We start from the raw sequence: 12,680 nt of genomic DNA, 5'->3' as shown, positions 1-12,680 counted from the left end.
GATCGCGATCTCAGATCCGATCTTCGTTCTAGTTTATCTTCTCGCTCGTTTATCGGAATCAGGTGAATCAAGCGCCTGGAGTTTCGTTTCGAAACCGCCGTTCCGTCTAATCAACTTAAACAAGTTTTTGCCCCGGTAAAATTTGACCTAGTTTCAACTTGCTAGAACCGAGTTGTTTTCTTCCGCCGTTTGTTTTTCGTTTCTTTGTTCGGTTCGTTCTTTCTTTGCAACCGGAGTTCTTAAGTTGAACTTTCTGGTTCGTTATCTTGTTCGAGTTTTACCTGTGCATTAGATGAGTTCTTATTGTGTGCTTGTTGTTTGTCTGCGATAGATTACCCGGATTGCGCCGCATGTTACTTCGAAACCCTAGGTCCCGCGGATCATCAGCAAGGCAAGTAACACTTTGATCATACCTTTTCTACAACCCATGTTTTATTGCATTAGATCAATCCTCTCACATTGCATGATTAGGATCTAATTAAATTGTGGGATGGGAAGTAGATGAGGTAGTACCTATTACCTGTTTATTATGAAACCTTTGGGAGTTACTTCTATGTTTGCTTATTACGCCATGCTATGCTAGTAGACGTGGATTGGGTGAGTGATATCCATGACAGATGTGAGTTGTTAATTAATGGTTTATCTAAGGTGGCAACTTAAACACACATCTGGGTGGATTGAGGCACCTGATGTCTATCAGGACTTGCCTGTTTTTTTTCGGACCGCCACCCAGGCTCAAAGGGATCATAAGATCTTTCATGCTAGAAACTTCCGTGTGCAGCCACATGCTACTATGGGCTCTGGCGTAGTTGACTAAGTTGTGCGAACTCTTACGGGGTGGACTAGCAGATGTAGGGGTTGTAGGTGGTACGGTCTACCCCACATGTAAGGTGCTAGCGCTTCTGAAAGACTATGTCTCGGTCATCCGTTTCTCAAACACAGTGTAGTGCGAGAAAACAAAAGGAGGCGATCGAGTCATGTGGGGAAAAGTGCGCAAACCTCTGCAGAGTGTATAAACTAATCATGATTAGCCGTGTCCCCGGTTATGGACAACTTGAGTATCTAGTACTTGAATATCATGTGAATCTCAACATGTTACTTCTAATTAATATTGTTGGGTTTTAATTGTTCACTTAATTGGGATCGGAATGCTATCAACCATTCTCGATGTTTAACAACCACCCTGATAGTTAAATAAATTTATTCCTTTGCAGTAGGGAAAAACTGGCTTTACGCAAAAACTGTAACCATAGAGCTTTCCACCAGCCATATATGCATATAGTATAGCTGTTTCATTCCATTACTCTCTATGTGTTACTTTGCCAGCATATTCCATGTGCTGACCCGTTTTCGGGCTGCAACTTCTCATGTTGCAGACTTTTCAGACGATGAGTAAGGTGCTTTTAGGTCGTGGTTCTATACTCAGTGATGCCGTTGGAGTTGATGGACCCATTTATCTTCCGAGTCTTCCGCTGTTATCGACACTAGATGGCCTTAAGCCATGTTTATTGTAATAAGCTCTCTTTGAGACAATGATGTAATAAGTGTGTGATTGCCACTCTGCTATAAATCCTTTGATGTACTGTGTGGTGTCAGAATTGATGATCCAGGGATGACACCTGAGCACAGAGCGCTTGATCCATTCGGGTCGGGTCGCGACAGAGAGATTATTGAAAACTCTGAAGAAGCATCGTGCTACTATTGGGTATACTCTTGATGATCTTAAGGGCATTAGTCCCACTCTATGTCAACATAAAATAAATTTGGAAGAAGATGCTAAACCCGTTCGTGATCATCAATGACGGCTGAATCCTAAAATGAAAGAAGTGGTAAGAAAGGAAATACTAAAGCTCCTTGAGGCAGGTATAATCTATCCCGTTGCTGATAGTCAGTGGGTAAGTCATGTCCATTGTGTCCCTAAGAAGGGAGGTATTACTGTCGTTCCTAATAATAAAGACGAATTGATTCCTCAAAGAATTATTACAGGTTATAGGATGGTAATTGATTTCCGCAAATTAAATAAGGCCACTAAAAAGGATCATTACCCCTTACCTTTTATCGATCATATGCTAGAAATATTATCCAAACATACACATTTTTGCTTTCTAGATGGTTATTCTGGTTTCTCTCAAATACCTGTGTCAGCCAAAGATCAATCAAAGACTACTTTTACTTGCCCTTTTGGTACTTTTGCTTATAGACGTATGCCTTTTGGTTTATGTAATGCACCTGCTACCTTTCAAAGATGCATGATGGCTATATTCTCTGACTTTTGTGAAAAGGTTTGTGAGGTTTTCATGGACGATTTCTGTGTCTATGGATCTTCTTTTGATGATTGCTTGAGCAACCTTGATCGAGTTTTGCAGAGATGTGAAGAAACTAATCTTGTCTTGAATTGGGAAAAGTGCCACTTTATGGTTAATGAAGGTATTGTCTTGGGGCATAAAGTTTCTAAAAGAGGTATTGAAGTTGATAAAGCCAAGGTTGATGCTATTGAAAAGATGCCATGCCCCAAGGACATCAAAGGTATAAGAAGTTTCCTTGGTCACGCCGGATTTTATAGGAGGTTCATTAAGGACTTTTCAATAATTTCTTGGCCTCTGACTAATTTATTACAAAAAGATATACCATTTGTCTTTGATGATGATTGTGTAGAAGCATTTGAAATTCTTAAGAAAGCATTGATCTCTGCACCTATTGTTCAGCCACCTGATTGGAATTTACCCTTTGAAATTATGTGTGATGCTAGTGATTATGCTGTAGGTGCTGTTCTAGGGCAAAGAGTTGACAAGAAATTAAATGTTATTCAATATGCTAGTAAAACCCTAGACAATGCTCAAAGAAATTATGCTACTACTGAAAAAGAATTCTTAGCAGTTGTATTTTCTTGTGATAAGTTCAGACCTTATATTGTTGATTCTAAAGTAAAAGTAACTATTCACACTGATCATGCTGCTATTAAATATCTTATGGAAAAGAAAGATGTTAAACCTAGACTTATTAGATGGGTTCTCTTGCTACAAGAATTTGACTTACATATTGTTGATAGAAAGGGAGCTGAGAACCCTGTTGCAGACAACTTGTCTAGGTTAGAAAATGTGCTTGATGACCCACTACCTATTGATGATAGCTTTCCTGATGAGCAATTAAATGTCATAAATGCTTCTCATACTGCTCCATGGTATGCTGATTATGCTAATTACATTGTTGCTAAGTTTATACCACCTAGTTTCACATACCAGCAAAAGAAAAATATTTCTATGATTTGAGGCATTACTTTTGCGATGACCCACATCTTTATAAAGAAGGAGTAGATGGTGTTATTAGACGTTGTGTACCTGAGCATGAACAGGAACAGATCCTATGCAAGTGTCACTCCGAAGCTTATGGAGGACACCATGCTGGAGATAGAACTGCACATAAGGTATTGCAATCTGGTTTTTATTGGCCTACTCTCTACAAGGATGCCCGTAAGTTTGTCTTATCTTGTGATCAATGTCAAAGAATTGGTAATATTAGTAGACGTCAAGAAATTCCTATGAACTATTCACTCGTTATTGAACCATTATGTTTGGGGCTTTGACTATATGGGACCTTTTCCTTCCTCTAATGGATATACACATATTTTAGTTGTTGTTGATTACGTTACTAAGTGGGTAGAAGCTATTCCAACTAGTAGTGCTGATCATAACACTTCTATTAAAATGCTTAAAGATGTTATTTTTCCAAGATTTGGAGTCCCTAGATATTTAATGACTGATGGTGGTTCACATTTTATTCATGGTGCTTTCCGTAAAATGCTTGCTAAGTATGATGTTAATCATAGAATTGCATCCCCTTATCACCCTCAATCTAGTGGTCAAGTAGAATTTAGTAATAGAGAGCTCGAATTAATTTTGCAAAAGACTGTTAATAGATCTAGAAAGAATTGGTCCAAGAAACTTGATGATGCATTATGGGCCTATAGAACTGCATATAAAAATCCTATGGGTATGTCTCCGTATAAAATGGTTTATGGAAAAGCATGTTACTTACCTCTCGAACTAGAACACAAGGCATATTGGGCTATTAAAGAGCTCAATTATGATTTTAAACTTGCCGGTGAGAAGAGGTTATTTGATATTAGCTCACTCGATGAATGGAGAACCCAAGCCTACGAAAATGGCAAGTTGTTTAAAGAAAAAGTTAAAAGATGGCATGATAAAAGGATACAAAAGCGTGAGTTTAATGTAGGTTATTATGTATTGCTATACAACTCTCGTTTAATAATTTTTGTAGGAAAACTTCTCTCTAAATGGGAAGGTACTTAAGTTATCGAGGAGGTCTATCGTTCCAGTGCCATAAAAATCAACAACTTCGAAGGCACACATCCAAATTTGGTGAACGGTCAAAGAATCAAACATTACATCTCTGGTAATCCCATAAATGTTGAAACCAATGTTATTGAAACCGTAACCCTGGAGGAATACACAAGGGACACTTTCCGGAACGTTTCAGACTCCGAAAAGGAATAGGTATGTGGTACGGTAAGTAAAACGACTCCAAAACAGTTTTTAAGGCAATATTTCTCCGTTTTGGAATATTTAGAAAAATAGAAAAATAAGAAGTAGTCCGGGAAGGACACGAGGGCTCCACGAGGGTGGAGGTGCGCCCTACCCTACTGGGCGCGCCCCCTACCTTGTGGGCACCTCGTGCGCTCTCCGGACTCCATTTTCGTACACGACACGTATTTTGGTCGGTGAAAATTCATTATATAATTTCCCGGAGGTTTTGACTCCCTTATCACGCAAATATCTCTTGTCTTTGTTTCGGGCTGTCCTGCTGCAGATTCGAGCAACATGTCGTCCCAGGATTCAGAAGGAGAGAGTTATGTGGCTGATTACCTTGCAGATCCTAAAGTCTATGGGGATGTGGAGAATTGTGGTTGGACTACGGAAGAAGAAGAGGACTATGAACCTAAGGGAAAGGAGGAGACGAGCTCAGATGAAGATGAAGTCCCACTACCTCAACCTGGGGACATGCATGTGGAGTTCAAAAAGTCAAGCCTTCCTGATAGAGTAAAGAAACCTAAGATCGAGTTTATCCCTTTTCGCCTCTTGTAGGAAAACAAACAGAAACTATGCAAGAAGATACTGAGCCTGTAATAGGAGATCGAGGACCTAAGGGACCAAAATTCTGTCCTCAAACGCAAATTAAGGAAGAAGCCTACGCCATCAACAAAACCATCACCTTCTCCACCAACAAAGAAGAATTGAGTATCTGGTATGGGCACTACCCATGGCAACTGCCAAGCTTGGGGGAGTGCCCCGGTATCGTATCACCATCACTTTTATCTTTACCGTTTATCTTAGATCGATCCTTTTGGTAATATCTTGATCTAGTAGAATAAAAGTTCTTAGTATGATCTAGTTGTGAGTTTTTCTTTATAATTCCTCTATGTAATCGAGTCCATGAGCTATATATATAATAAAGATTAGTGTTGAGTCAAGGGCTTGATTATTTTGCCATGATCCTAAGGGAATAAAAGAAAAGAAAAAGAATAAAAAAAGGGAAACAAAGAGATCATATGGATCTTATGGAGAGTAACGAGCTCACATAGAAAAAGTATGATGAATAAAAGTTGTTGAGAGTTGACAAGCATAGTTTTGGTCATCGTTGCAATTAATAGGAAGTAATAAAGAAACAGAGGTCTTCACATATAAATATACTATCTTGGACATCTTTTATGATTGTGAGCACTCGTTAAAATATGACATGCTAAAGAGTTGACGTTGGACAAGGAAGACAACGTAATGGGTTATGTTTTCTTACATCTGAGATAAATTATATTGTCATGGATCATCCAACATGGTTGAGCTTGCCTTTCCCCCTCATGCTAGCCAAATTCATCGCACCAAGTAGAGATACTACTTGTGCTTCCAAATACCCTTAAACCAGTTTTGCCATGAGAGTCCACCATACCTACCTATGGATTGAGTAAGATCCTCCAAGTAAGTTGTCATCGTGCAAGCAATAAAAATTGCTCTCTAAATATGTATGACTTATTAGTGTGGGAGAAAATAAGCTTTATACGATCGTTTGATATGGAAGAAATAAAAGCGACAGACTGCATAATAAAGGTCCATATCACAAGTGGCAATATAAAGTGACGTTCTTTCGCATTAAGATTTTGTGCATCCAACCATAAAAGCGCATGACAACCTCTGCTTCCCTCTGCGAAGGGCCTATCTTTTACTTTTATCTCCTACCTTGCATAAGAGTGATACGTCTCCAACGTATCTATAATTTTTGATTGCTCCATGCTATATTATCTAATGTTTTGGACATTATTGGGATTTATTATCCATTTTTATATTATTTTTGGGACTAACCTATTAACCGGAGGCCCAGCCCAGAATTGCTGTTTTTTGCCTGTTTTAGGGTTTCGAAGAAAAGGAATATCAAACGGAGTCCAAACGGAATGAAACCTTCGGGAACGTGATTTTCTCAACGAACAAGACCCAGGAGACTTGGACCCTATGTCAAGAAAGAAAAAAGGAGGCCACGAGGTAGGGGGACGCGCCTGCCTACCCCAGGCGCGCCCTCCACCCTCGTGGGCCCCCTGTTGCTCCTCCGACGTACTCCTTCCTCCTATATATACCTACGTACCCCCAAACGATCAGATACGGAGCCAAAACCCTAATTCCACCGCCGTAACTTTCTGTATCCATGAGATCCCATCTTGGGGCCTGTTCCGGAGCTCCGCCGGAGGGGGCATCGATCACGGAGGGCTTCTACATCAACACCATAGCCCTTCCGATGAAGTGTGAGTAGTTTATCTCAGACCTACGGGTCCATAGTTAGTAGCTAGATGGCTTCTTCTCTCTTTTTGTATCTCAATACAATGTTCTCCCCCTCTTTTGTGGAGAACTATTCGATGTAATCTTCTTTTTGCGGTGTGTTTGTTGAGAACGATGAATTGTGGGTTTATGATCAAGTCTATCTATGAATAATATTTGAATCTTCTCTGAATTCTTTTATGTATGATTGGTTATCTTTGCAAGTCTCTTCGAATTATCAGTTTGGTTTGGCCTACTAGATTGATCTTTCTTGCAATGGGAGAAGTGCTTAGCTTTGGGTTCAATCTTGCGGTGTCCTTTCCCAATGACAGTAGGGGCAGCAAGGCAGGTATTGTATTGTTGCCATCGAGGATAACAAGATGGGGTTTTCTTCATATTGCATGAGTCTATCCCTCTACATCATGTCATCTTGCTTAAGGTGGTACTCCGTTTTTAAGTTAATACTCTAGATGCATGCTGGATAGCGGTCGATGAGTGGAGTAATAGTAGTAGATGCAGGCAGGAGTCGGTCTACTTGTCTCGGACGTGATGCCAATATACATGATCATACCTAGATATTCTCATAACTATGCTCAATTCTGTCAATTGCTCAACAGCAAGTTGTTCACCCACCGTAGAATACTTATGCTCTCGAGAGAAGCCACTAGTGAAACATATTGCCCCTGGGTCTATCTTCATCATATTAATCTCCTACTACTTAGTTATTTCCTTTGCCTTTATTTTAGTTTGCATCTTTATCAAAAAAATACCAAAAATATTATCTTATCATATCTATCAGATCTCACTCTCGTAAGTGGCCTTATAGGGATTGACAACCCCTATTTGCGTTGGTTGCGAGGATTTATTTGTTTTGTGCAGGTACGAGGGACTCGCGCGTAGCCTCCTACTGGATTGATACTTTGGTTCTCAAAAACTGAAGGAAATACTTATGCTACTTTGTGGCATCATCCCTTCCTCTTCGAGGAAAACCAACGCAGTGCTAAGAGGTAGCAAGAAGGATTTCTGGCGCCGTTGCCGGGGAGGTCTATGATACGTCTCCAACGTATCTATAATTTTTGATTGCTCCATGCTATGTTATCTACTATTTTGGGCAATATTGGGCTTTATTATCCACTTTTATATTATTTTTGAGACTAACCTATTAACTGGAGGCCCAGCCCAGATTTACTGTTTTTGCCTATTTCAGTGTTTCGAAGAAAAGGAATATCAAATGGAGTCGGAACGACACAAAATCAACTGGAGAAGTTATTTTTGGAAGGAAAGCTACCGGAAAAGCTTGGAGTGCATGTCAGGAAAGAAGGGAGGTGCTCACAAGGGTGGGGGCGCGCCCCTGCCTCGTGGCCCCCCTTTCGGTCTCCTGACGTATCTCTTTCACCCATATATACCTACATATCCTAAAACTTCCAGAAAACACAATAGATCGGGAGGTCCGCCACCAGAAGCCTCTGTAGCCACCGAAAACCAATCTAGACCCGTTCCAGCACCCTGCCGGAGGGGGAAATCCTTCTCCGGTGGCCATCTTCATCATCCCGGTGCTCTCCATGACGAGGAGGGAGTAGTTCTCCCTCGGCGCTGAGGGTATGTACCAGTAGCTATGTGTTTGATCTCTCTCTCTCTTGTGTTCTTGAGATGATACGATCTTGATGTATCGCGAGCTTTGCTATTATATTTGGATCCTATGATGTTTCTTCCCCCCTCTACTCTCTTGTAATGATTTGAGTTTCCCCTTTGAAGTTATCTTATCGGGTTGAGTCTTTAAAGATTTGAGAGCACTTGATGTATGTCTTGCCGTGCGTATCTGTGGTGACAATAGGATACCACGTGATTCACTTGATGTATGTTTTGGTGATCAACTTGCGGGTTCCGCCCATGAACCTATGCATAGGGGTTGGCACACGTTTTCGTCGTGGTTCTCCGGTAGAAACTTTGGGGCACTCTTTGAGGTCCTATGTGTTGGTTGAATAGATGAATCTGAGATTGTGTGATGCATATCGTATAATCATGCCCACGGATACTTGAGGTGACATTGGAGTATCTGGGTGACATTAGGGTTTTGGTTGATTTGTGTCTTAAGGTGTTATTCTAGTACAAACTCTAGGGCTGTTTGTGACACTTATAGGAATAGCCCAACGGATTGATTGGAAAGAATAACTTTGAGGTGGTTTCATACCCTACCATAATCTCTTCGTTCGTTCTCCGCTATTAGTGACTTTGGAGTGACTCTTTGTTGCATGTTGAGGGATAGTTATGTGATCCAATTATGTTATTATTGTTGAGAGGACTTGCACTAGTGAAAGTATGAACCCTAGGCCTTGTTTACTATCATTGCAATACCGTTTACGCTCACTTTTATCATTAGTTACCTTGCTGTTTTTATAATTTCAGATTACAAATACCTTTATCTACCATCCATATTGCACTTGTATCACCATCTCTTCGCTGAACTAGTGCACCTACACAATTTACCATTGTATTAGGTGTGTTGGGGACACAAGAGACTCTTTGTTATTTGTTTGCAGGGTTGCTTGAGAGAGACCATCTTCATCCTACGCCTCCTACGGATTGATAAACCTTAGGTCATCCACTTGAGGGAAATTTGCTACTGTCCTACAAACCTCTGCACTTGGAGGCCCAACAACGTCTACAAGAAGAAGGTTGTGTAGTAGACATCAAGCTCTTTTCTGGCGCCGTTGCCAGGGAGGTTAGCGCTTGAAGGTATATCTTTAGATCTTGCAATCGAGTCTTTTAGTTTCTTGTCTTATCACTAGTTTAGCTGATAATAGAAAACTATAAAAAATGGAATTGAGTTTGTCTCATATGCTTCACCTTTTTAATATCTTTCGTAAGTATGATGGAAAGGAAAATTGTGCTCAAGTGCTAGAAGAAAAAATCTATAAAATGTTTGGCACTAAATATTTGAATGATGAGCATGATTGCAATGTTGTTAGTACGAATTCTTTGAATATCCATGATACTAATGATGATTGCACTAGTTATGATGTCTCCTATAAACATGTCAATTTTTGTGGAGTGCATTGGGTTTGTAAGTACACACCAAATAGGGAAGATAGATATTGCAAGAGGCATAAGTACTTAGAAACTGAATTGTTGCAAGAAAGTCTTGATGATTGTGCTGAAAAATTCAATATTTTTCGCGCCCCTATGAACTTTGCAATTAACATGGTCATTTAAATCTCCAATGCAAATTGTTTCATGACCGAATTGTATCCAAAAATTGTGATAATTTGATTACCCTTGAGCATCATAAAGAGCTTAATCTTATTTTGGGGTATGAGGAAATGAAACGTATAACTGAGGGTATTCCAAAGTTTAATCTTGATAGATTTCTTGATTTTGATCTAGAGAAAATTTATATGTATTGTGCGGTGAATTGTATTGAAAATCCTTATATTGCAACCTACATAAAGAAAAGAAAAGAAAGAGAAGATGAAGAGAATACTAATGAAAGGGAAGAGGCTTCCCAATACCCTCCTATTATTTCTTATGATGAATCAGGTAACGAGGAGGAGCCTCCTATTCAACCAATCTCATTAATAAGGAGCTCCAAAAATAGGATTGAACCCACACATGATGTGGTGAAGAAGAAGAAAAGAAAATGGAAGAGAGGTAAAAAGATATCTCTCTCAAATAATGCTGCTCCTATTACTATTGTGCCTCATGAAAATATAATTGTGGAAGATAATGATACTTCTTATGATCTTGAAAATATTTTTGGCACTTGCTTGGAAGAATATGATAATTGCTATACTATTGGTGCTATCCATACTATTAATGATGAGAGTGATTATGCTTATGATATGAAAAGGCCCAAGCTTGGGGATGCTATGTTTGATGAAGATGATGTTTTTGAGAATATATTTGCTGCAATTAATGTTTGTCCCAAGCTTGGGGATGCTACGTTTAATGAAGATGATATTTTTAGTCTCCCAAGTTTTGATATGCAAATTTATAATGATGATAGCATGCCTCCTACTTATGAGGATTATTGTGATGATACTTACGCTATAAAAAGTAGTGATTATATTTATAAAACTTGTCATGATTATGGTTACCCATTTTCTGAACATTACTCTTTTAATGTGGAAACAATTTATAGTATTCAAGTCTCTTATGATACTCCCACTATTCCGAATGAGAAGAATTTTACTTATGTGGAGAGTAGTAAATTTTCTATGCTTGTACATCATGAAAAGAATGCTTTAGGTGCTGGTTATATTGTTGAATTCATTCATGATGCTACTGAAAATTATTATGAGGGAGGAATATATGCTTGTAGGAATTGCAATAATATCGAGTTTCCTCTCTACGTGCTTAAAGTTTTGAAGTTATGCTTGTTTTACCCTCCTATGCTAGTTGATTATTGTTCCCACAAGTTGTTTGCTCACAAAATCCCTATGCATAGGAAGTGGGTTAGACTTAAATGTGCTAGTCATATTATTCATGATGCTCTCTTTATGTTACAGTTCTTATCCTTTATATGAGCATCATTGAAACCATCATGCCTAGCTACGGGCGTTAAACGATGGCTCTTGTTGGGAGGCAACCCAATTTTATTCTTGTCCCTTGCTTTTTGCTACTGTTTAGTAATAAATAATTTATCTAGCCTCTTTTATTGTTGTGTTTTTTGTGTTTAATTAGTGTTTGTGCCAAGTAGAACCATTGGGAAGACTTGGGGAAAGTCTTGTTAATCTTGCTGTAAAAAACAGAAACTTTAGCGCTCACGAGAACTGCTGCCATTTTTATTTGGAGAGTGATATTTAGTTAATTATTTTTGCAGATGATTAATAGATAAATTCCTCAGGTCCAGAAATTTATTTGAGAATTTTATGAGTTCCAGAAGTATACGTTTGATTCAGATTACTACAGACTGTTCTGTTTTTGACAGATTCTGTTTTTCATGTGTTGTTTACTTATTTTGATGAATCTATGGCTAGTAAAATAGTTTATAAACCATAGAGAAGTTGGAATACATTAGTTTAACACCAATATAAATAAATAATGAGTTCATTACAGTACCTTGAAGTGGTGATTTATTTTCTTATACTAACGGAGCTTACGAGTTTTCTGTTAAGTTTTGTGTTGTGAAGTTTTCAAGTTTTGGGTAAGGATTCGATGGACTATTGAATAAGGAGTGGAAAGATCCTAAGCTTGGGGATGCCCCGGAAGGCATCCCCTCTTTCGTCTTTCGTTCATCGGTAACTTTACTTGGAGCTATATATTTATTTACCACATGATATGTGTTTTGCTTGGAGCGTCAATTTATTTTGTTAGGATTTGCTTGCTGTTATTTAGAACAATGTTTTGCATCTTTTATTTCAATTAAAGTGGCATTGATATCCTTTACTATGCCTATGTTACAAGTATACATGTTGCTGTTTGGAAACAGAAAGTTTACCACTGCTGCAATAATTCCCTAGAAAAGTCAGAATGTGATAAAATGTTGAAACCTCTTGCATATTAAGCTCAGATAAATTTAAGACAGTGGGAATTTTCTTTCATAATTTTGGAACTAGGGAAGTAAGGATGTTGCAGCATTCTTTACAGACTAACCTGTTTAGGCAGATTGCTGTTATGTTTGCATTGTTTGTAGATGTTTGCTTCTTTAATGATTCTATTTGAGGATAGGACTATTAAATATGCAGAGGCATTTAGTATGCAATGTTGAATAATAATTTTAGTGATTTTCTACAGTAGAGTATGATAAGGTTTTTGCAATGGTTTATACTAACTTATCTCACGAGTCCTTGTTGAGTTTTGTGTCGATGAAGCTTTTGAGATTTAGGGAGACCATGATATGAGAGGAATTAAGGAGACACAAAA

Source organism: Triticum urartu, chromosome 3 (genome assembly GCF_003073215.2).
Source record: "Triticum urartu cultivar G1812 chromosome 3, Tu2.1, whole genome shotgun sequence".
NCBI lineage: Eukaryota > Viridiplantae > Streptophyta > Magnoliopsida > Poales > Poaceae > Triticum > Triticum urartu.
This window is presented reverse-complemented; position numbering follows the sequence as displayed.